Source organism: Dermochelys coriacea, chromosome 3 (genome assembly GCF_009764565.3).
Source record: "Dermochelys coriacea isolate rDerCor1 chromosome 3, rDerCor1.pri.v4, whole genome shotgun sequence".
NCBI lineage: Eukaryota > Metazoa > Chordata > Testudines > Dermochelyidae > Dermochelys > Dermochelys coriacea.
Genome location: NC_050070.1, coordinates 183,755,903 through 183,781,681, shown reverse-complemented (window position 1 = coordinate 183,781,681; position 25,779 = coordinate 183,755,903). Strand labels below are relative to the sequence as shown.

General features: G+C 43.4%; 2 long non-coding RNA genes across 2 annotated transcripts; one reads left to right on the top strand and one right to left on the bottom strand.

The window, feature by feature from the left end:
- Window positions 1-420: 420 nt before the first annotated feature.
- On the top strand, window positions 421-7,743 carry LOC122459146. The gene is made up of 3 exons (XR_006279646.1): window positions 421-435; window positions 6,585-6,591; window positions 7,605-7,743. It is a non-coding gene; the product is annotated as an uncharacterized LOC122459146 (long non-coding RNA).
- On the bottom strand, window positions 2,787-14,488 carry LOC122459147. Its single transcript, XR_006279647.1, has 3 exons — window positions 14,478-14,488; window positions 9,144-9,149; window positions 2,787-2,968 (listed from the first exon to the last, which is right to left on the bottom strand). It is a non-coding gene; the product is annotated as an uncharacterized LOC122459147 (long non-coding RNA).
- Between the last annotated feature and the right edge of the window lie 11,291 nt (window positions 14,489-25,779).

The following is a 25,779-nucleotide window of genomic DNA, read 5'->3' as shown; positions in this document are numbered from 1 at the left end:
ATTGGAGAATTGTTAATATAGTTCCTATTTTTAAGAAAGGGAAAAAAAAGTGATCTGGGTAACTACAGGCCAGTTAGTTTGACATCTGTAGTATGTAAGGTCCTGGAAAAAATTTTGAAGGAGAAATTAGTTAAGGACATTGAAGTCAATGGTAAATGGGACAAAATACAACATGGTTTTACAAAAGGTAAATCATGCCAAACCAACCTGATCTCCTTTTTTGAAAAGGTAACAGATTTTTTAGATAAAGGAAATGCAGTGGATCTAATTTACCTAGATTTCAGTAAGGCATTTGATACTGTGCCACATGGGGAATTACTAGTTAAATTGGAGAAGATGGGGATCAATATGAACATCAAAAGGTGGATAAGGAATTGGTTAAAGGGGAGACTGCAACGGGTCCCACTGAAAGGCGAACTGTCAGGCTGGAGGGAGGTTACCAGTCGAGTTCCTCAGGGATCAGTTTTGGGACCAATCTTATTTAATCTTTTTATTACTGACCTTGGCACAAAAAGTGGGAGTGTGCTAATAAAGTTTGCAGATGATACAAAGCTGGGAGGCAGAGAAGGATCGGGATATTATACAGGAGGATCTGGATGACCTTGTAAACTGGAGTAATAGTAATAAGATGAAATTTAATAGTGAGAAGTGTAAGGTTATGCATTTAGGGATTAATAACAAGAATTTTAGTTATAAATTGGGGACGCATCAATTAGAAGTAATGGAAGAGGAGAAGGACCTTGGAGTATTGGTTTATCATAGGATGACTATGAGCTGCCAATGTGATATGGCTGTGAAAAAAAGCTAATGCGGTTTTGGGATGCATCAGGAGAGGCATTTCCAGTAGGGATAAAGAGCTTTTAGTACCATTATACAAGGCACTGGTGAGACCTCACCTAGAATACTGTGTGCAGTTCTGGTCTCCCATGTTTAAAAAGGATGAATTCAAACTGGAACAGGCACAGAGAAGGACTACTAGGATGATCTGAGGAATGGAAAACTTATGAAAGGAGACTTAAGGAGCTTGGCTTGTTTAGCCTAACTAAAAGAAGGTTGAGGGGAGATATGATTGCTCTCTATAAATATATCAGAGGGATAAATACAGGAGAAGGAGAGGAATTATTTCAGCTCAGCACCAATGTGGACACAAGAACAAATGGATATAAACTGCCACCAGGAAGTTTAGACTTGAAATTAGACAAAGGTTTCTAACCATCAGAGGAGTGAAGTTTTGGAATAGTCTTCCAAGGGAAGCAGTGGGGGCAAAAGATCTATCTGGCTTTAAGATTCTACTCCATAAGTTTATGGAGGAGATCGTATGATGGAATAATGTGATTTTGGTATTTAATTGATCTTTAGGCCTAATCCCCTGAGATGGGATATTAGATGGATGGGATCTGAGTTACCCAGGAAGAATTTTCTGTAGTATCTTGCTAGTGAATCTTGCCCATATGCTCAGGGTTTAGCTGATTGCCATATTTGGGGTCGGGAAGGAATTTTCCTCCAGGGCAGATTGGAGAGGCCCTGGAGGTTTTTCGCCTTCCTCTGTAGCATGGGGCACAGGTCACTTGAGGGAGGCTTCTCTGCTCCTTGAAGTCTTTAAACCACGATTTGAGGACTTCAATAGCTCAGACATAGGTAAGGTTTTTCGTAGGAGTGGGTGGGTGGGTGAAATTCTATGGCCTGCGTTGTGCAGGAGGTCAGACTAGATGATCAGAATGGTCCCTTCTGACCTTAGTATCTATGAATCTATGAAAACAAAAGGAAATTAGCTGTGGCCACCAGCTAATCAAACAACATGCACAAACTTCTTAGGACACCAAAAATCCAACCCTGTTCTTAAAAAAGGTAAATTTTATTAAAAACAAAAAGAAAATACATCTGGAATTTAGGCTTTTCCTAGATTTTTAAAGAGCAATTCCAAAAATCAAGCACCCAAAGTAACTTTCTTGGGGGTTCAGCTTAAAGGTTACAAGCAAACAAAAGCATCTGGCATTAGCACAGAGGAGTCCACCAGCCAATAAGAAATAAAAAAATAACACTAGTTGCACCTAGCTAAACATTCTGATCTACTTACACATTTGGAGTTCAGATAAATAGTTCTAGTCATGATCTGATAATTTATGATCATATCTGGCTTAAGCTGCTTATAGCATGGCTGCTCTGTCCCCACCCAGAGAACAACAGTCAAAAGGAAAGTTTCTTTCCCAATTTTAAAAAGTTCTACTTTCCCATTGGCTCTTTTGTCAGGTGCCCACTTTTTTTTTCTTTACCTAGGGGACATTTTAACCCTTTACAGGTAAAGGAAGTAAAGAACAGCTACCAAGAGGGATTTTACAGCTAACTGGTTGTCATTCAAAGGGAGCTATCCCTCCCCCCTTATTTATCACAAACCTCATCAGATTTCTTTTGGCCCAATCCTCCAATTTGTCTAGTCACTCTGGAACCATCCCTACCATCCAGCATATCTACCTCTCACCCCAGTTTAGTGTCATCTGAAGACTTGCTCAGGGTGCAATACATCCCACCGTCCAGATCATAAATGAAGATGTTAACAAAACCAGCCCCAGGACTGAATCCCTGGTGCACTCTGCTTGATATCGGCTGCCAATTAGACATTGAGCCATTGATCATACCCATTGAACTTGACAATCTAGCCAGCTTTCTATCCACCAGTCTATTAATCCAATCCATACTTTTTTAACTTGCTGGGAAGAATACTGTGGGAGACCGTATCAAAAGCTTTGCTAAAGTCAAGGTATATCATGTCCACCACTTTCCCCATATCCACAGAGCCAGTTATTTCATCATAGAAGGCAATCAGGTTGGTCAGGCATGACTTGCTATTGGTGAATCCATGTTGACTGTTCCTGATCACCTTCCTCTCCTCCAGGTACTTCAAAAGGATTCCTTGAGGATCAAATCCATGATTTATCCAGGGAATGAGGTGAGTCAATATAGTTCCATGCTATGGAACTGATTTTTTTCACTTTTCTTTTTTAAAAACTTAAGAAATTATGTCCTAAACCTGAGTGTGAGAAATTATGTCCTAAACCTGAGTGCATTCTTTGAGTGGTGCAAAGGCAGCAGAACAGGGCAGAGAATCTGCCCTGAAGTATTGATTGTGGCCCCTTGACTTTTTCCTCTAACTTTTCTCAAGTCAGAAAGGTTGAACACCACTGACATTTAACATGTGGTAGTGAAAGACTCCAGTGCCTTGGAGTAAGTCACAGACAAGCTAATGCAAAACAATGTAGAGGTACAATTTTTCCACTCTTTGTGACAAACATCCTATTTGTTACATTATCACAAGCAATATAAATCCAGGGCTTCATGTAGCTTCTTCACACACATTCAAAGCAGAGTGGGATTTCTTACAGTAACACATGCCTACAGAATTATTACTTTGGTGCTACTCATCTTCCCCTGGCTACTTTTACTTCTCTGCTTGGAGCTTGCACCGAACCATGAAACAGTCTCTTACATAATTAAAAACAGTATTTTAAACTCAGTTGTCTGTGGAGCTTTGTAAACATTTGCCATTTGAACCTTGGCACTAGAAGTTTTCACAAACCTTGCTGCAGCCAAAACACTTTTCAAAGCAAAATTTGGATTCTTCAACCTTAGCTTTAGTTAGCACAGTTTGTCTCTTACATATTCTATAAAAAATAAAACCACCAGTACCATTTAGTGTGTCATTTAGGAAGAATGGATTTTATTATGGCCAGTCTTCATCAAGAATAGCATCTTGGTTACACTGTAGAGATAAGCAGAGATAATGTAAAATTGTCTGAGGCTATGTATACACTAAAGATGGTATAAGTTATGTTGCTCAGGGGTGTGAATAAGCCACCCCTCTGAATGACATAAATTATGATGATCTAAGCACCGGTGTGGACAGTGCTATGTCAGCAGAAGAGCTTCGCCTGCCAGCATAGGTACCAATGCTCATGGGGGCTAGAGTCATTAAGTCAACGGGAGAGATCTCTCATGTTGATTTAGAGCGTCTGCACTAGCAGTGCTACAGCAGTGCAGCTGTATCTGTGCAGCTTCACTTCTGTAAGCTCTGTAGTGTAGCCATAACATGGGCGTTTGTTGGCAGAAGGCATATAGTGTCAAATTAGGCCAATAAAACTTGATGGATTGGGCTAAATGGGATACTTTGGGGATAGCGTACTTTGACCATCAGGTGCAGCAAATCTATTTTTTGAAACCTCTTATGCAGTGATTCTGTTAAAAAAATGCTACTTAAGTATGCATCTGCCCAGCCTCAGCCAGAGTTTTCCCTCCTGCTCAACAACTATAAACACATGGAGTTAGCATTGCATACTGTAAATTACGTTGGGGTACAGACAGATTGTACTTAGCTATGAAAGGACAGCTCCTCAGCTTGCGATAATTGTTGTAGCTCCATTGAAATTAACAGAGCTATGATAATTTATAGCATGTGAGGATCTGCCCTGTATTGTTTAGCATTGACAAATACGGGTAAAACTAGTGTGGTTCTGATTTAGGCTCATAGGGACTTCCCTGGTCAGGATCTGCTTTTACAAAAGTAAAACCAGGGTTTGTTTGGAATTGGGTCCCAGTTGATCTGAACCCCCGAGGTAACAGTCCTCAGCCTACAGGAAATGCTTCCAGTTTTGACCCATTTCTGCTTACAACCATTATTGTTATTGACCTGATATGTATGCACATATTCCTCCATTGCTTTAAACAATAAGACAAGTCTTTGCCAATAATGTATACATATCACATTGTATAACATGGGGTTGGTTTTCAAAAGTGCTCAGCATTGATCTCATTCTGCTCTCATGAAACTCAGTGCTAAGACTCCCATTCAGAGCAGAGATAGGGCAACACAGAATGCTTTTAAAATTTTTCCCCATCCCTTCTCACCCTCCACAAATCAGTAAACAAGACCAGACAGATTTTGAATGAATTCAACATTTTCCCCTTCATGAAGATTGCTATTTAGCTTAGTAATTCATTACAGCTAAGAGGAACTTTTAAAAACTACTTTTAAAAACTGATTTTCAACTATTTTATTTGAGATTTTGTCCATAAGATTTAAACATTTTACAGATGAACTTGTAGTTTCAAGAGCCATTTCTCAGCGAAACTATAGATAGCCTTAAGTTCTCAGTGCATGACTTTGATGATGGATTTTTTTGCAACTTTTATAACAGCTTTAATAAGGCACTGCTAAAAAAAACAGCTAAGCAAGTAAATAAATACCCCAAACAAATTATAACATGTATAGATGGGTTGGTATCAAAATATCCCCTTGCCTCCAGGAAGCATCATAGTATCCCCCATGTTAAAGATGATTTCTCAGTCTCTCTCATTATGCATCCCACACAGCAGAACTTCTTTGTCATGGGGGGAAATATATATACACAGTACATGAAGTACAGTATTAATTTTAGTACTAACACTAAATGATGTTGTTAAAGACTGTCAATGTTCAATCTGGAGAGGCTGCTATGTTGCTACCTTTCTGTTTGCCAAGACATGAATTATTTGTCTCCCACAAATGGCTCATTAAAAATAAATACTGTATGAACCTTCCAAACTTCGGGAGAGTCTCACAAAAAACACTGTTTCCAGAAGTGATTATGCAGAATTTCAAACAGACTTCAGACTTGAGACTGATTCAGTGTCTATAGCTGCCATTGCCTTGTGCAACTATTCATAGGAATCCAGCACCCCGAGTGAGAGGATGCTTATTTTGGCATCTAATAAGGAAGGTTTTATTCTCTTCCCAGAATTCTGCTTTAAGAAAGTGCATATAATTTAGGCTTGTTTTTATGTCACTTCTAAGAATCAGAATCTTTTTCATGTATGGCTAAATAAATAAATCCAAAGCTGGAAAGAAATCCCAAATTTCTAGAGTGTTTTTGTGTGTGTACTATTTAATGTACACTCTACTAGGCTAATCATTCTAGCACATCTCCACGGTGTGAACTGAGTAAAAAGCTGGACCTAGTTACATGGCTAGGTGAGTGGGGAGCAAGAAACAGTAGAGGTAAGGAATTGTTTTTCTGTACAAATATGCATGGCCAAATGCTCAAAACATTGGGCATACTTGCTGAAGTGGGATATTACCTGGGCATACATGCACCTACACTGATCATCTCAGGCCAGGTCTACACTAGAACCTTTTGCTGGTAACGTAATACCAGTTAGGGGTGATTTTTTTTATGATGTTGAAATATCAGCAAAACCCTGGTGTAGAGATACTTATATGATCACAAAAATATACAGTTTATATATAGTATAGTTTATTTTAGTCATGGAACCAATGTAAGATATATTGGTAAAAGCTGGTATAAGCTGAGTCTACACTAGGAAGGTTTGCTGGAACAGCTACACAAGCTAACATTTTCTACTGTAGAATAGGCTTCAGATCATGCACGTACAGTAACTCCTCACTTAAGGTTGTCCTGGTTAACCTTGTTTCGTTGTTACTTTGCTGATCAATTCGAGAACATGCTCATTTAAAGTTGTGCAATGCTCCCTTATCAGGTAGTTTGGCAGCCACTGCTTTGTCCAGTGCTTACAGGAAGAGCAGCCCATTGGAGCTAGCTGGTGGGGGTTTGCAACCAGGGTGGGCCAGCAGCCCCCCCATCCGCTCCCCTAAGTTCCCTGTCCAGTGGCAGCCGCCCAGCAGGCTATCAATTGTAGGGCAGTTCAGCTTCCCCTCCCCCACACTGCCATGTACTGCTCCTGCCCTCTGCCTTGGAGCTGCTCCTGGGAGCCTCCTGTTTGCTGTGCAGGGGGGTGGGGAATAGGGGTGCTAATGTCAGGATGCCCCCTCCCCCTGCTCCTGCCCCCCCACTCCTGTATCTTATCTCCAAGGATCAGGGTTGGGGGACATGACAGGGCTCAGGATCAGGGCCAGCTCTAGGCACCAGCAAAACAAGCAGGTGCTTGGGGTGGCACATTTCTAGGGGCGGCATTCCGGTGCCAGCCATGCCGCCCCTATAAATATGCCCCCGCCGCCCCAGCTCACCTCCACTCCGCCTCTGCCTGCTCCCCTAAGCTTGCCGCTGGCACACCGCTTCTCCCCCCTCCCTCCCTCCCTCCCAGGCTTGCCACACGCGAAGCAGCTGTTTGGCACGGCAAGTCTGGGAGGGAGGGAGGGAGGAAAAGCTGAGCGGCGGTGCGCTCGGGAGAGGTGGCGGTGGTGGAGCAAAGGTGAGCTGGGGCAGGGAGCAGTTTCTCTACCCCCCCCCCCCCATTACTTCCTGCGCTCCACCCCCCTTGCTCACCTCTGCTCCGCTTCCCTGAACGCGCTGCCTCTCCCTCGCCTGAGAGGGATGGGGGAGAAGCAGAGTGGCAGCATGTTCAGGAGAGCAGGCGGACTGGAGGGAAGTGAGGGTGGGGGATTGCGGGGGGGGGAGCCACAGGAAGCAATGGGGGGGAAATGCGGCATGCCCGGTAGAGGAGGCGGGGCCAGGGATTTGGGGAAAGGGTTAGGAAGGGGAGGAGTTGGGGCAGAGCCGCTGGCAGGGGGGCACGAAAAAAAAAGCAGCGGTGGCCAAAAATTTTTTTTGCTTGGGGCAGCAAAAGTCCTAGAGCCAGCCCTGCTCAGGATGGAGGGAGCAGCTGCTGTCTTAACTTGTTGATCTACTTTAAAAGGCAGTGCACTTAGAGTGGGGTCAGCGTACTTAAAGGGAAAATGCACGTCTCTCTTCACACACACTCACGGAGTGCGTGTGTCTCTCTTGCTCACACACACACGCACACAGTGTGTCTCTGTCTCCCATGTTGTGTCCCCTCCCTCCATTTGTGCTACATTTGCTTAAAGTAGCATTTTTCAGGAACATAACTACAACATTAAGCAAGGAGTTGCACATTCAGATTCCCCTTTTGAACATATCATTTCCCCATCTGCATGCAAAAGCAGGAGTTGGATCAGTCAAATACAAGTGCAAATTTGCTCATTTTTTGCACACGTCTCCACCTTCATTTAAAAAATTTTTGGTCTGTAGCTAAAATTTGTGCTTTAAATGTACTGAACCTCATAATTTATTTTTTATGAGATTTTCACCCAAAATACCAGAAACCTTGCAAAAGTCTAAAGATTTCCATGATCTTGGTGTAAAGTCTTGCAAACAGTTCTTTAAAAAGAGGTTTTGGCTGCAACTGAACTGGAAAATAAACTACTGGACTTGGCCTATAACCAAATTGTAGGGTGAGGTTTTGAATTTAGGACTTTAGAGTTCAACCTCTGCCCCTATACCTGACCTCTGAAGGGATTCAGACCTGAGGCTCCAAGTGCAGCCCATCTCTAGCTTAAAATTAAACCTAGAAAGCTGAAAATAAAAACTGAAAACAGTGATATTTCATAGCATGTTTTAGTGGCAGCTTTATTGCCCCATTTTGTCTCACTGCTTTATTGAAGCACCTTGACAATTGTTTAACAGATGTTAAACAAGAAAAAAAAGAAAGGTTTCCCCGTAATTGAGGTTATCTTTTTCTTTGAAGGAATGTGACTATGACATTGTACTGTATTTCCTTTACATCTGTCTCTGAGTGGGAGGTTGTTTTCTGTTTGTAAAAAGGGACATGTTCAAAATATGTTCCTAAAATGTCTCTTTAAATCTCCCTATTGCTGTATTAATGCCATGCTATCTGCAAATGGTTCTGGAACCTTTCAAGGAGGCCTGTCCATTTGACTGTTGCCTCCCATCAAGAATTCCAATCTGCTGATTAATGGCCCAACCCTAAAGTCCTTAGCCCCTCAGTGCACATCAAAGCCTTGCAAAGCTTTTGCTCAAAGCTGACCAAGAGAGAGGTAAGAAGTAATTTCCACTGGTTTGCTTTTCAAAGGCGAAGAGATCCAATTAACACAAAAGGAGTTTCTACACACATACGGAAATCAAAATACAGAGGGGCAAGATCTACTAGAGAGCACTGTTACCATTACAGTATGACTGTGCTAAGATTGTTCTTGAAAACATATTTGTGTTTTAGCATCTCTTACCTCAGTCACACAAACAACACAATACACAGACTGCACAGGCTGAGTCTGCAGAACCATACTCAGACCCAAGACTCAACCAGTGAAAGTGGGAGTATCATAGGGAAGCAGAATACCAATGGGCACCATTAATGGGTTCTACTCCCACAGGTACAGAAGACTGCATGTGATGCGAGTGTGCTGATGTTAACGGGGTTGCTTCCATGCTAATGTCCCATACTAAGACAATGCACACAACACAGCAGTTTCAGTGAGATTTGATACAGCTCTGTGACACTATGATGCCAGAATCTATTTTCATAGATTCATCAAGTCCAAGGCTGGAAGGGACCACTGTGATTGAGTAGTCTAACCTCCTCCAGAACACAGGTCACTGAAATTCCCTGAAAACGTGCACAGTTTCAGTCACTGCATTTGAAAGGCCACCCACACCTAGTGTCAAAAAGCCCTCCCATTGCATGGACTTTATCAGCCTTGTTTCAGGACTGGGGTCATGTGTACTGCTATGGGACTTATGCTAACTAAAGTAAGTCAAACTCTCTATGCCTTAATTTCTCCATCTGTGAAATGGGAATAAAGATACTGACACCACAGGGATATTTTCAGGCTAAATTCACTAAACGTTTTAAGATCTTTATGGGGCAGATGGTATGGAAGAGTAAACATATTACAGTGACAGAGCTTGCATAGCAATTCAGGCTCAAAGTCATCTGGACACCTCTGTGCTCAGGCATTGTCTAGAAAAGAGTTCAACCACTGTGACGTGCTTCTGGTTGCCAACTTGGGAAGTCCAAAGTGCCAAGAGCCCTGTGTCATTTTAGCCTGTGTTGAGTAAACTGTTCAAATATAAGAACAAAAACCTTTTGTGGCTCCAACAATAAAAAGAGAACTTGAAAGCAGGTGACACCACCTGTTCCCTTTTAATTCCAGTCAAACAATTTCTTCCCTAAAAGGACTCAGTAGAGGAGAAGGGAAGAGAGTGGCCAATAGTCACTCTCAGTCCAGGACAGAAAGTTGCAATAGTGGCTCTGGCTCCACATTGAGCCCATTGTAGAGGCAGCAGCTTATCAGTGCCAGAAGACTACTCCCTCTGTACAACAGCAACAATGGGCAATATCTGCCTCCCGCAAAGCTCTGGATCAAACAGACATGCAGAACTGTATGCAGGCCAGCACTCACCAATCTTCAGATCATGCCACATTGCTTCACTTAGGTAGGTTCCAAGGGCCATCCATTAGTGAGAAAGACTAGAGCCTAACTGAAATGCTCTGATAATTTTAATTAAGCTCATCATATCCACAAACCTGGTAACTCTAGTGAAACATTTGCACCTTAAAAAAAAAAAAAGAAAGGACTACAACCAGCTCACTGAACCTGCTGTGCTTTCTTCGCAAGTTCCCACAGTTTCTAATGCCCTCAAATAAAAGGCCCATCATGGTACACAGAATCAGATGTTCTTTCCAGTTTGTCAAATTAGGCATAAGGACAGCAAACTGTTAGGGCAGAGGCTCTATGCTCCCTAATGGCACTACCGTCCCTCACTACAGACCTAGCCTTCACAAAAATAGAATACCAGAATTCCAAAGAGCAAGGAACACGGAACTAAATTCTTTGGGGTGCAAGGTAATAATCCCTTTTGGAGGCAAACTTGAGAGAGGATTTTGCATTGTACTTCAACATTACTTTTATATCAGCTTGTATTTCTGTGCACACCACAAAGCTTTATGAGATATCAAGAGAAGAAATGGTTCCTCCAAGACGCATTAACAACCAAAACCAAAACTTCAAACACAGAAGTCATCTCACAGAATGATAGAAAACCAAGTTCATGCTCAGTATAAATACTGAGGGTTGTCTAGTGATTAGAACAGAGGTGATTAAAACAGAGAATTTGGAGTGAAAATTTCCAAGATTGATTCCCACCCCCATCATTACTTTTGTGTGTTGCCTTGGGAAAATCATTTAGGCCCTGATTTTCAGAAGTGGCCAGTAACTTTGGTGCCTCAATTTTTTGGGGCCATATTTAAGATACTTTGGGCCTGATTTCCAGAAGCACTGATAACTCATCTCCAACTGATGTCAACTGCAGCTGCTCAGCACCTCTGAAATGAGGCCTTTGGTATCTCAAGTTGGGCACCTGAAAATTGGAAAGTTTTGGCCCAACCTCTTTGGCCCAAACCCTTGAGTCATGGTGTGTTGTGCTCAGCACAGGACCTAATGTAATATAGATAAAGTGACTGTAAGATATCTTTCATTTCCACTGATCTTGAAGCCGCCTAAGGGATAAACCAGCTTTGGGCATAACTGACAGAAGCCTAAGTTATGCCAGCTAAAGTGGTTTTCTAGGACCTTGCAGTCTGCTCAAGAATGTCCTCTGCGCCTGAAGGATGAGTGAATGACATAGAGTCAGCTACATGCCATGGATCGCCCCTATGTCTTTTAGGGCAGCTCTCAGTCACCTTTGTGTTGTTGGAACAACACCAAAGAGATAGAGTGAGAGCCTAAGCCCTGGTCCTTCTTTTCTGTTTCACTATTTGTAAAATGGGGTTGATTCTAATCTGCATCACAGAAGTTTTATTAAATGCAATGGAGATGCTTGCAAAGTGCTTTGAAGGCTCTGATGACAGGCCACAGAGGTGCCAAAGAACATAATTCTTTGCTGAAGATAGTAATGGGATAATAATTGTAGATCGTGCCAAACCAACCTGATCTCCTTTTTTGAAAAGGTAACAGATTTTTTAGATAAAGGAAATGCAGTGGATCTAATTTACCTAGATTTCACTAAGGCATTTGATACCGTGCCACATGGGGAATTATTAGTTAAACTGGAGAAGATGGGGATCAAATGAACATCAAAAGGTGGATAAGGAATTGGTTAAAGGGGAGACTGCAACGGGTCCTACTGAAAGGCGAACTGTCAGGTTGGAGGGAGGTTACCAGTGGAGTTCCTCAGGGATCGGTTTTGGGACCAATCTTATTTAATCTTTTTATTACTGACCTTGGCACAAAAAGTGGGAGCGTGCTAATAAAGTTTGCAGATGATAGAAAGCTGGGAGGTATTGCCAATTCGGAGAAGGATCGGGATATTATACAGGAGGATCTGGATGACCTTGTAAACTGGAGTAATAGTAATAAGATGAAATTTAATAGTGAGAAGTGTAAGGTTATGCATTTAGGGATTAATAACAAAAATTTTAGTTATAAGTTGGGGACGCATCAATTAGAAGTAACGGAAGAGGAGAAGGACCTTGGAGTATTGGTTGATCATAGGATGACTATGAGCTGCCAATGTGATATGGCTGTGAAAAAAGCTAATGCGGTTTTGGGATGCATCAGGAGAGGCATTTCCAGGAGGGATAAGGAGGTTTTAGTACCATTATACAAGGCACTGGTGAGACCTCACCTAGAACACTGTGTGCAGTTCTGGTCTCCCATGTTTAAAAAGGATGAATTCAAACTGGAGCAGGTACAGAGAAGTGCTACTAGGATGATCCGAGGAATGGAAAACTTGTCTTATGAAAGGAGACTTAAGGAGCTTGGCTTGTTTAGCCTAACTAAAAGAAGGTTGAGGGGAGATATGATTTTTCTCTATAAATATATCAGAGGGATAAATACAGGAGAGGGAGAGGAATTATTTCAGCTCAGCACCAATGTGGACACAAGAACAAATGGGTATAAACTGGCCACCAGGAAGTTTAGACTTGAACTCAGACGAAGGTTTTTAACCATCAGAGGAGTGAAGTTTTGTAATAGCCTTCCAAGGGAAGCAGTGGGGGCAAAAGATCTATCTGGCTTTAAGATTCTGCTTGATAAGTTTATGGAGGAGATGGTATGATGGGATAATGGGATTTTGGTAAGTAATTGATCTTTAAATATTCACAGTCAATAGGCCTAATCCCCTGAGATGGGATATTAGATGGATGGGATCTGAGTTACCCAGGAAGGAATTTTCTGTAGTATCTGGCTGGTGAATCTTGCCCATATGCTCAGGGTTTAGCCGATTGCCATATTTGGGTTCGGGAAGGAATTTTCTTCCAGGGCAGATTGGAGAGGCCCTGGAGGTTTTTCGCCTTCCTCTGTAGCATGGGGCACGGTTGACTTGAGGGAGGCTTCTCTGCTCCTTGAAGTCTTTAAACCATGATTTAAGGACTTCAATAGCTCTGACATGGGTGAGGTTTTTCATAGGAGTGGGTGGGTGAGATTCTGTGGCCTGCGCTGTGCAGCAGGTCAGACTAGATGATCAGAATGGTCCCTTCTGACCTTAGTATCTATGAATAAATGTACCTTTATAAGATCTAAGTACTCTGGTGGTGGGCGTCATTAGATTAGACAGCAGCAAACAAATCTGGAATCCCCTTCTGAATGTACACGCTAAGTGGAATTTGACAAAGGGAAACATTTTCATACTTTGGTTTCACTGAACTAGTTTCATGTCATCCCCTCTGATATGATATTGGTTGCTCATACCACATCCCTTTTCATACGTGGTCCTTCTGCACTCTATTTTCTTTTGGACTTCCCTTGCTCTCATTTTTTCTTTAGGTTATTTTATGCTCCTATTTTTGTTTCTGTTTTTTATTGTTTATTCATCATGATATACTTGCACTACTAAGAAACGTATGTTAGAATTACAAAGGTGTGAAAGGTTTATATAGAAGCCAAATCCTGCCAGAAATGAAGGTCTGTTCAGTATATTATATATTAATGTTCACCTCAAGTTCAGGTTAGGGAAAGGGGCCCAAACGTGGAGTGGTACTGTTTGCCTAGCCTAACTGTCCCATCTCACACATTGCCCTATAGAACATTTTATAGATGGGGGAAGGAGAGTGTAACAGTTGGACACCTGGAACAAAACTGGGACAACAGGTTTTCAGCTTCCTCAGGGGTACCTGGGGAGAGTGGAGGAGGCCACCTACTTTAGAAAGAGTCTAATGGGCAGACTGTAGGCTGTCAGGCACCTGTAAAGACATCAAGAGGTAAATAAGAGGCTCCACACAGTTTAAAGTAGTGGGTCTCCACCTTTTCTGATCCCTCCCAGTTAGCCAGGATCTACCTAAGGACAACCCGCCCCCCCCCCCCGTTTAGCAGTTTGGGAAGTGAAGGGTGAGCACAAACCCTGATACCTGTTTGCTACTCCCTTGGAGATCACTGCCCCCAGGCTGAGAACCCAAGCCCTAGAGGAAGGCAGCATCTACAGAAGGATGCCCCCTCCCCCTGCTCCTGCCCCCCCACTCCTGTATCTTATCTCCAAGGATCAGGGTTGGGGGACATGACAGGGCTCAGGATCAGGGCCAGCTCTAGGCACCAGCAAAACAAGCAGGTGCTTGGGGTGGCACATTTCTAGGGGCGGCATTCCGGTGCCGGCCATGCCGCCCCTATAAATGTGCCCCCGCCGCCCCAGCTCACCTCCACTCCGCCTCTGCCTGCTCCCCTAAGCTTGCCGCTGGCACACCGCTTCTCCCCCCTCCCTCCCTCCCAGGCTTGCCACACGCGAAGCAGCTGTTTGGCACGGCAAGTCTGGGAGGGAGGGAGGGAGGAAAAGCTGAGCGGCGGTGCGCTCGGGAGAGGTGGCGGTGGTGGAGCAAAGGTGAGCTGGGGCAGGGAGCAGTTTCTCTACCCCCCCCCCATTACTTCCTGCGCTCCACCCCCCTTGCTCACCTCTGCTCCGCTTCCCTGAACGCGCTGCCTCTCCCTCGCCTGAGAGGGATGGGGGAGAAGCAGAGTGGCAGCATGTTCAGGAGAGCAGGCGGACTGGAGGGAAGTGTGGGTGGGGGATTGCGGGGGGGGGGAGCCACAGGAAGCAATGGGGGGGAAATGCGGCATGCCCGGTAGAGGAGGCGGGGCCAGGGATTTGGGGAAAGGGTTAGGAAGGGGAGGAGTTGGGGCAGAGCCGCTGGCAGGGGGGGGCACGAAAAAAAAGCAGCGGTGGCCAAAAATTTTTTTTGCTTGGGGCAGCAAAAGTCCTAGAGCCAGCCCTGCTCAGGATGGAGGGAGCAGCTGCTGTCTTAACTTGTTGATCTACTTTAAAAGGCAGTGCACTTAGAGTGGGGTCAGCGTACTTAAAGGGAAAATGCACGTCTCTCTTCACACACACTCACGGAGTGCGTGTGTCTCTCTTGCTCACACACACACGCACACAGTGTGTCTCTGTCTCCCATGTTGTGTCCCCTCCCTCCATTTGTGCTACATTTGCTTAAAGTAGCATTTTTCAGGAACATAACTACAACATTAAGCAAGGAGTTGCACATTCAGATTCCCCTTTTGAACATATCATTTCCCCATCTGCATGCAAAAGCAGGAGTTGGATCAGTCAAATACAAGTGCAAATTTGCTCATTTTTTTGCACACGTCTCCACCTTCATTTAAAAAATTTTTGGTCTGTAGCTAAAATTTGTGCTTTAACTGTACTGAACCTCATAATTTATTTTTTATGAGATTTTCACCCAAAATACCAGAAACCTTGCAAAAGTCTAAAGATTTCCATGATCTTGGTGTAAAGTCTTGCAAACAGTTCTTTAAAAAGAGGTTTTGGCTGCAACTGAACTGGAAAATAAACTACTGGACTTGGCCTATAACCAAATTGTAGGGTGAGGTTTTGAATTTAGGACTTTAGAGTTCAACCTCTGCCCCTATACCTGACCTCTGAAGGGATTCAGACCTGAGGCTCCAAGTGCAGCCCATCTCTAGCTTAAAATTAAACCTAGAAAGCTGAAAATAAAAACTGAAAACAGTGATATTTTCATAGCATGTTTTAGTGGCAGCTTTATTGCCCCATTTTGTCTCACTGCTTTATTGAAGCACCTTGACAATTGTTTAACAGATGTTAAACAAAAAAAAAAAAAGAAAGGTTTCCCCGTAATTGAGGTTATCTTTTTCTTTGAAGGAATGTGACTATGACATTGTATTGTATTTCCTTTACATCTGTCTCTGAGCGGGAGGTTGTTTTTTGTTTTGTTTTGTTTTGTTTTGTTTTTATTAAGGAAATGAAAAGAGAAGCGCAATATTGCAAGAAGGCCAGTGGAAGCGGACTCTCCAAATGACTTCCTCCCTGGAACCATTGCTCCATATAGTATATTTTCCAATGTTATATTATGTGGGCCACAAAATGGCAGCTTCATTCTTTTCTCCAAAGGCAGCAGGGAGTTATTTGTTGATACTGGATAAATTAAGTACTAATGACCAAGTATGCAAACTCCATTTTTGCTTAAAGCTTCTATTCAGTAGGACTCCTACAGTTCTATCATTTGTTTATGTCAAGTGGTGGTTTAATGCTCAATGCTTCAGTACTGCAATCAACACAAGATTTAACCGTAGTACCTACATTAAATCATAGTGTTTTTAGGTGTCTCTATGTGGCCAGTTTCTGGCTAAAATTCATCTTCCACTAGTGAACAAATAAACAGTCCAATAAGTCTTAGCTACTTATTTTCCCTTTGAGAAGTCAGTCAGTTACAGTACCTGTCTTACCATCTACTCATTGTACCTCCCATATTATGAAGCTGATTGATTATTGATGAGTTATTATTTAAGTCTAGTGTAATGGCCCATGGGTCTCAAACACAGGCTTATGGATTCCCAGTTAGCCCTCACATCGTGGCCACCAATGGGCAAGCTCTCCCAGCTCTCTTGGGAGAGAAGAGCTAGCAGAAATGTGATCCCTCCCATGGGCTCCACCAGCAGGATCCTAATTGGGGGTGATGATCAGCCCCTGACCCCGAATTGGCCTCATCATGCCATTAAATCCAGGAGGCAGCACAGGAAGTTGTCTGAGCAGCTGAGAGACTTTGAGGGGCTGTTACCCTGGACCACCTACATCTCGATCTTGACATCTAGTTTCACAATCAAGTAACTGCAACGTTTCTTTAAAAGAAAACTGCAAGGATTAGTTGTAATGCCCTGGGCTTTTATTATGGTAGCGCATCAGGGCTCCAATTAGGCATATCAAGGTTCCTTCTCCACTCTGAACTCTGGGGTACAGATGTGGGGACCTGCCTGAAAGACCCCCTAAGATTCTTCTTACCAGCTTAGGTTAAAACTTCCCCAAGGTACAAACTTTGCCTTGTCCTTGAACAGTATACTGCCACCACCAAGCATTTTAAATAAAGAACAGGGAAAGAGACCACTTGGAGGCATCTTCCCCCAAAATATCCCCCTAAGCCCTACACCGCCTTTCCTGGGAAGGCTTGATAAGAATCCTCACCAATTTGTACAGGTGAACACAGACCCAAACTCTTGGATCTTAAGAACAATGAAAAAGCAATCAGGTTCTGAAAAGAAGAATTTTAATTAAAGAAAAGGTAAAAGAATCATCTCTGTAAAATCAGGATGGTAAATACCTTACAGGGCAATCAGATTCAAAACGTAGAGAACCCCTCTAGGCAAAACCTTCAGTTACAAAAAGCCTCAAACAGGAATATACATTCCCTCCAGCACAGCTTATTTTACCAGCCATTAAACAAAAGGAAATCTAATGCATTTTCTAGCTAGATTACTTACTAACTTAACAGGAGTTGGAAGGCTGTATTCCTGATCTGTTCCTGGTAAAAGCAACACACAGACAGACAAACCCTTTGCTCCTCCGTCCTCCAGATTTGAAAGCATCTTGTCCCCTCATTGGTCATTTTGGGTCAGGTGCCAGCGAGGTTACCTTAGCTTCTTAACCCTTTACAGGTGAAAGGGTTTTGCGTCTGGCCAGGAGGCATTTTATATACAGAAAGGTAGTTACCCTTCCCTTTATATTTATACCAATAATTAAAGAGATGGTCTTCCTCCAAAGTTCTTATAAGAGGAGACAGATGAAACAAAACTGTTGTGGCATAGATGAAGAATGTGGTAAACAGTAAAAAATATATGTCTTAGCAAAATGAGCAATAGCAAGGCTCTCCACCTGCCTAGCTGGCAATCTCCCATTTAGGCATCACAGGAAAGGTGGGTCTTAAGGAGGGATTTGAAGGAGGGCAAGGTGGTAGCTGGACTGATTTAATTAGAGTTTTTTTCCACATGTAGAAGGTAGTATGGGAGAAAGTGTGAAGGTGCTTGTGGGCAGAGCCAACAGGTGGGTGGTGAAGATTTGTGAAGATGGGAATCAGTGTCACTTTTAAAATGTCTGTTGTAGTTACTGAATGATTATTTACTAAAAAGGGATATGTTCAAAATATGTTCCTAAAATGTCTCTTTAAATCTCCCTATTGCTGTATTAATGCCATGCTATCTGCAAATGGTTCTGGAACCTTTCAAGGAGGCCTGTCCATTTGACTGTTGCCTCCCATCAAGAATTCCAATCTGCTGATTAATGGCCCAACCCTAAAGTCCTAAGCCCCTCAGTGCACATCAAAGCCTTGCAAAGCTTTTGCTCAAAGCTGACCAAGAGAGAGGTAAGAAGTAATTTCCACTGGTTTGCTTTTCAAAGGCGAAGAGATCCAATTAACACAAAAGGAGTTTCTACACACATACGGAAATCAAAATACAGAGGGGCAAGATCTACTAGAGAGCACTGTTACCATTACAGTATGACTGTGCTAAGATTGTTCTTGAAAACATATTTGTGTTTTAGCATCTCTTACCTCAGTCACACAAACAACACAATACACAGACTGCACAGGCTGAGTCTGCAGAACCATACTCAGACCCAAGACTCAACCAGTGAAAGTGGGAGTATCATAGGGAAGCAGAATACCAATGGGCACCATTAATGGGTTCTACTCCCACAGGTACAGAAGACTGCATGTGATGCGAGTGTGCTGATGTTAACGGGGTTGCTTCCATGCTAATGTCCCATACTAAGACAATGCACACAACACAGCAGTTTCAGTGAGATTTGATACAGCTCTGTGACACTATGATGCCAGAATCTATTTTCATAGATTCATCAAGTCCAAGGCTGGAAGGGACCACTGTGATTGAGTAGTCTAACCTCCTCCAGAACACAGGTCACTAAATTCCCTGAAAACGTGCACAGTTTCAGTCACTGCATTTGAAAGGCCACCCACACCTAGTGTCAAAAAGCCCTCCCATTGCATGGACTTTATCAGCCTTGTTTCAGGACTGGGGTCATGTGTACTGCTATGGGACTTATGCTAACTAAAGTAAGTCAAACTCTCTATGCCTTAATTTCTCCATCTGTGAAATGGGAATAAAGATACTGACACCACAGGGATATTTTCAGGCTAAATTCACTAAACGTTTTAAGATCTTTATGGGGCAGATGGTATGGAAGAGTAAACATATTACAGTGACAGAGCTTGCATAGCAATTCAGGCTCAAAGTCATCTGGACACCTCTGTGCTCAGGCATTGTCTAGAAAAGAGTTCAACCACTGTGACGTGCTTCTGGTTGCCAACTTGGGAAGTCCAAAGTGCCAAGAGCCCTGTGTCATTTTAGCCTGTGTTGAGTAAACTGTTCAAATATAAGAACAAAAACCTTTTGTGGCTCCAACAATAAAAAGAGAACTTGAAAGCAGGTGACACCACCTGTTCCCTTTTAATTCCAGTCAAACAATTTCTTCCCTAAAAGGACTCAGTAGAGGAGAAGGGAAGAGAGTGGCCAATAGTCACTCTCAGTCCAGGACAGAAAGTTGTAATAATGGCTCTGGCTCCACATTGAGCCCATTGTAGAGGCAGCAGCTTATCAGTGCCAGAAGACTACTCCCTCTGTACAACAGCAACAATGGGCAATATCTGCCTCCCGCAAAGCTCTGGATCAAACAGACATGCAGAACTGTATGCAGGCCAGCACTCACCAATCTTCAGATCATGCCACATTGCTTCACTTAGGTAGGTTCCAAGGGCCATCCATTAGTGAGAAAGACTAGAGCCTAACTGAAATGCTCTGATAATTTTAATTAAGCTCATCATATCCACAAACCTGGTAACTCTAGTGAAACATTTGCACCTTAAAAAAAAAAAAGAAAGGACTACAACCAGCTCACTGAACCTGCTGTGCTTTCTTCGCAAGTTCCCACAGTTTCTAATGCCCTCAAATAAAAGGCCCATCATGGTACACAGAATCAGATGTTCTTTCCAGTTTGTCAAATTAGGCATAAGGACAGCAAACTGTTAGGGCAGAGGCTCTATGCTCCCTAATGGCACTACCGTCCCTCACTACAGACCTAGCCTTCACAAAAATAGAATACCAGAATTCCAAAGAGCAAGGAACACGGAACTAAATTCTTTGGGGTGCAAGGTAATAATCCCTTTTGGAGGCAAACTTGAGAGAGGATTTTGCATTGTACTTCAACATTACTTTTATATCAGCTTGTATTTCTGTGCACACCACAAAGCTTTATGAGATATCAAGAGAAGAAATGGTTCCTCCAAGACGTATTAACAACCAAAACCAAAACTTCAAACACAGAAGTCATCTCACAGAATGATAGAAAACCAAGTTCATGCTCAGTATAAATACTGAGGGTTGTCTAGTGATTAGAACAGAGGTGATTAAAACAGAGAATTTGGAGTGAAAATTTCCAAGATTGATTCCCACCCCCATCATTACTTTTGTGTGTTGCCTTGGGAAAATCATTTAGGCCCTGATTTTCAGAAGTGGCCAGTAACTTTGGTGCCTCAATTTTTTGGGGCCATATTTAAGATACTTTGGGCCTGATTTCCAGAAGCACTGATAACTCATCTCCAACTGACGTCAACTGCAGCTGCTCAGCACCTCTGAAATGAGGCCTTTGGTATCTCAAGTTGGGCACCTGAAAATTGGAAAGTTTTGGCCCAACCTCTTTGGCCCAAACCCTTGAGTCATGGTGTGTTGTGCTCAGCACAGGACCTAATGTAATATAGATAAAGTGACTGTAAGATATCTTTCATTTCCACTGATCTTGAAGCCGCCTAAGGGATAAACCAGCTTTGGGCATAACTGACAGAAGCCTAAGTTATGCCAGCTAAAGTGGTTTTCTAGGACCTTGCAGTCTGCTCAAGAATGTCCTCTGCGCCTGAAGGATGAGTGAATGACATAGAGTCAGCTACATGCCATGGATCGCCCCTATGTCTTTTAGGGCAGCTCTCAGTCACCTTTGTGTTGTTGGAACAACACCAAAGAGATAGAGTGAGAGCCTAAGCCCTGGTCCTTCTTTTCTGTTTCACTATTTGTAAAATGGGGTTGATTCTAATCTGCATCACAGAAGTTTTATTAAATGCAATGGAGATGCTTGCAAAGTGCTTTGAAGGCTCTGATGACAGGCCACAGAGGTGCCAAAGAACATAATTCTTTGCTGAAGATAGTAATGGGATAATAATTGTAGATCGTGCCAAACCAACCTGATCTCCTTTTTTGAAAAGGTAACAGATTTTTTAGATAAAGGAAATGCAGTGGATCTAATTTACCTAGATTTCACTAAGGCATTTGATACCGTGCCACATGGGGAATTATTAGTTAAACTGGAGAAGATGGGGATCAAATGAACATCAAAAGGTGGATAAGGAATTGGTTAAAGGGGAGACTGCAACGGGTCCTACTGAAAGGCGAACTGTCAGGTTGGAGGGAGGTTACCAGTGGAGTTCCTCAGGGATCGGTTTTGGGACCAATCTTATTTAATCTTTTTATTACTGACCTTGGCACAAAAAGTGGGAGCGTGCTAATAAAGTTTGCAGATGATAGAAAGCTGGGAGGTATTGCCAATTCGGAGAAGGATCGGGATATTATACAGGAGGATCTGGATGACCTTGTAAACTGGAGTAATAGTAATAAGATGAAATTTAATAGTGAGAAGTGTAAGGTTATGCATTTAGGGATTAATAACAAAAATTTTAGTTATAAGTTGGGGACGCATCAATTAGAAGTAACAGAAGAGGAGAAGGACCTTGGAGTATTGGTTGATCATAGGATGACTATGAGCTGCCAATGTGATATGGCTGTGAAAAAAGCTAATGCGGTTTTGGGATGCATCAGGAGAGGCATTTCCAGGAGGGATAAGGAGGTTTTAGTACCATTATACAAGGCACTGGTGAGACCTCACCTAGAACACTGTGTGCAGTTCTGGTCTCCCATGTTTAAAAAAGGATGAATTCAAACTGGAGCAGGTACAGAGAAGTGCTACTAGGATGATCCGAGGAATGGAAAACTTGTCTTATGAAAGGAGACTTAAGGAGCTTGGCTTGTTTAGCCTAACTAAAAGAAGGTTGAGGGGAGATATGATTTTTCTCTATAAATATATCAGAGGGATAAATACAGGAGAGGGAGAGGAATTATTTCAGCTCAGCACCAATGTGGACACAAGAACAAATGGGTATAAACTGGCCACCAGGAAGTTTAGACTTGAACTCAGACGAAGGTTTTTAACCATCAGAGGAGTGAAGTTTTGTAATAGCCTTCCAAGGGAAGCAGTGGGGGCAAAAGATCTATCTGGCTTTAAGATTCTGCTTGATAAGTTTATGGAGGAGATGGTATGATGGGATAATGGGATTTTGGTAAGTAATTGATCTTTAAATATTCACAGTCAATAGGCCTAATCCCCTGAGATGGGATATTAGATGGATGGGATCTGAGTTACCCAGGAAGGAATTTTCTGTAGTATCTGGCTGGTGAATCTTGCCCATATGCTCAGGGTTTAGCCGATTGCCATATTTGGGTTCGGGAAGGAATTTTCTTCCAGGGCAGATTGGAGAGGCCCTGGAGGTTTTTCGCCTTCCTCTGTAGCATGGGGCACGGTTGACTTGAGGGAGGCTTCTCTGCTCCTTGAAGTCTTTAAACCATGATTTAAGGACTTCAATAGCTCTGACATGGGTGAGGTTTTTCATAGGAGTGGGTGGGTGAGATTCTGTGGCCTGCGCTGTGCAGCAGGTCAGACTAGATGATCAGAATGGTCCCTTCTGACCTTAGTATCTATGAATAAATGTACCTTTATAAGATCTAAGTACTCTGGTGGTGGGCGTCATTAGATTAGACAGCAGCAAACAAATCTGGAATCCCCTTCTGAATGTACACGCTAAGTGGAATTTGACAAAGGGAAACATTTTCATACTTTGGTTTCACTGAACTAGTTTCATGTCATCCCCTCTGATATGATATTGGTTGCTCATACCACATCCCTTTTCATACGTGGTCCTTCTGCACTCTATTTTCTTTTGGACTTCCCTTGCTCTCATTTTTTCTTTAGGTTATTTTATGCTCCTATTTTTGTTTCTGTTTTTTATTGTTTATTCATCATGATATACTTGCACTACTAAGAAACGTATGTTAGAATTACAAAGGTGTGAAAGGTTTATATAGAAGCCAAATCCTGCCAGAAATGAAGGTCTGTTCAGTATATTATATATTAATGTTCACCTCAAGTTCAGGTTAGGGAAAGGGGCCCAAACGTGGAGTGGTACTGTTTGCCTAGCCTAACTGTCCCATCTCACACATTGCCCTATAGAACATTTTATAGATGGGGGAAGAGGGTGTAACAGTTGGACACCTGGAACAAAACTGGGACAACAGGTTTTCAGCTTCCTCAGGGGTACCTGGGGAGAGTGGAGGAGGCCACCTACTTTAGAAAGAGTCTAATGGGCAGACTGTAGGCTGTCAGGCACCTGTAAAGACATCAAGAGGTAAATAAGAGGCTCCACACAGTTTAAAGTAGTGGGTCTCCACCTTTTCTGATCCCTCCCAGTTAGCCAGGATCTACCTAAGGACAACCCGCCCCCCCCCCCGTTTAGCAGTTTGGGAAGTGAAGGGTGAGCACAAACCCTGATACCTGTTTGCTACTCCCTTGGAGATCACTGCCCCCAGGCTGAGAACCCAAGCCCTAGAGGAAGGCAGCATCTACAGAAGGATGCCCCCCTCCCCCTGCTCCTGCCCCCCCACTCCTGTATCTTATCTCCAAGGATCAGGGTTGGGGGACATGACAGGGCTCAGGATCAGGGCCAGCTCTAGGCACCAGCAAAACAAGCAGGTGCTTGGGGTGGCACATTTCTAGGGGCGGCATTCCGGTGCCGGCCATGCCGCCCCTATAAATGTGCCCCCGCCGCCCCAGCTCACCTCCACTCCGCCTCTGCCTGCTCCCCTAAGCTTGCCGCTGGCACACCGCTTCTCCCCCCTCCCTCCCTCCCTCCCAGGCTTGCCACACGCGAAACAGCTGTTTGGCACGGCAAGTCTGGGAGGGAGGGAGGAAAAGCTGAGCGGCGGTGCGCTCGGGAGAGGTGGCGGTGGTGGAGCAAAGGTGAGCTGGGGCAGGGAGCAGTTTCTCTACCCCCCCCCATTACTTCCTGCGCTCCACCCCCCTTGCTCACCTCTGCTCCGCTTCCCTGAACGCGCTGCCTCTCCCTCGCCTGAGAGGGATGGGGGAGAAGCAGAGTGGCAGCATGTTCAGGAGAGCAGGCGGACTGGAGGGAAGTGAGGGTGGGGGATTGCGGGGGGGGGGAGCCACAGGAAGCAATGGGGGGGAAATGCGGCATGCCCGGTAGAGGAGGCGGGGCCAGGGATTTGGGGAAAGGCTTAGGAAGGGGAGGAGTTGGGGCAGAGCCGCTGGCAGGGGGGCACGAAAAAAAAGCAGCGGTGGCCAAAAATTTTTTTTGCTTGGGGCAGCAAAAGTCCTAGAGCCAGCCCTGCTCAGGATGGAGGGAGCAGCTGCTGTCTTAACTTGTTGATCTACTTTAAAAGGCAGTGCACTTAGAGTGGGGTCAGCGTACTTAAAGGGAAAATGCACGTCTCTCTTCACACACACTCACGGAGTGCGTGTGTCTCTCTTGCTCACACACACACGCACACAGTGTGTCTCTGTCTCCCATGTTGTGTCCCCTCCCTCCATTTGTGCTACATTTGCTTAAAGTAGCATTTTTCAGGAACATAACTACAACATTAAGCAAGGAGTTGCACATTCAGATTCCCCTTTTGAACATATCATTTCCCCATCTGCATGCAAAAGCAGGAGTTGGATCAGTCAAATACAAGTGCAAATTTGCTCATTTTTTTGCACACGTCTCCACCTTCATTTAAAAAATTTTTGGTCTGTAGCTAAAATTTGTGCTTTAACTGTACTGAACCTCATAATTTATTTTTTATGAGATTTTCACCCAAAATACCAGAAACCTTGCAAAAGTCTAAAGATTTCCATGATCTTGGTGTAAAGTCTTGCAAACAGTTCTTTAAAAAGAGGTTTTGGCTGCAACTGAACTGGAAAATAAACTACTGGACTTGGCCTATAACCAAATTGTAGGGTGAGGTTTTGAATTTAGGACTTTAGAGTTCAACCTCTGCCCCTATACCTGACCTCTGAAGGGATTCAGACCTGAGGCTCCAAGTGCAGCCCATCTCTAGCTTAAAATTAAACCTAGAAAGCTGAAAATAAAAACTGAAAACAGTGATATTTTCATAGCATGTTTTAGTGGCAGCTTTATTGCCCCATTTTGTCTCACTGCTTTATTGAAGCACCTTGACAATTGTTTAACAGATGTTAAACAAGAAAAAAAAAGAAAGGTTTCCCCGTAATTGAGGTTATCTTTTTCTTTGAAGGAATGTGACTATGACATTGTATTGTATTTCCTTTACATCTGTCTCTGAGCGGGAGGTTGTTTTCTGTTTGTAAAAAGGGACATGTTCAAAATATGTTCCTAAAATGTCTCTTTAAATCTCCCTATTGCTGTATTAATGCCATGCTATCTGCAAATGGTTCTGGAACCTTTCAAGGAGGCCTGTCCATTTGACTGTTGCCTCCCATCAAGAATTCCAATCTGCTGATTAATGGCCCAACCCTAAAGTCCTTAGCCCCTCAGTGCACATCAAAGCCTTGCAAAGCTTTTGCTCAAAGCTGACCAAGAGAGAGGTAAGAAGTAATTTCCACTGGTTTGCTTTTCAAAGGCGAAGAG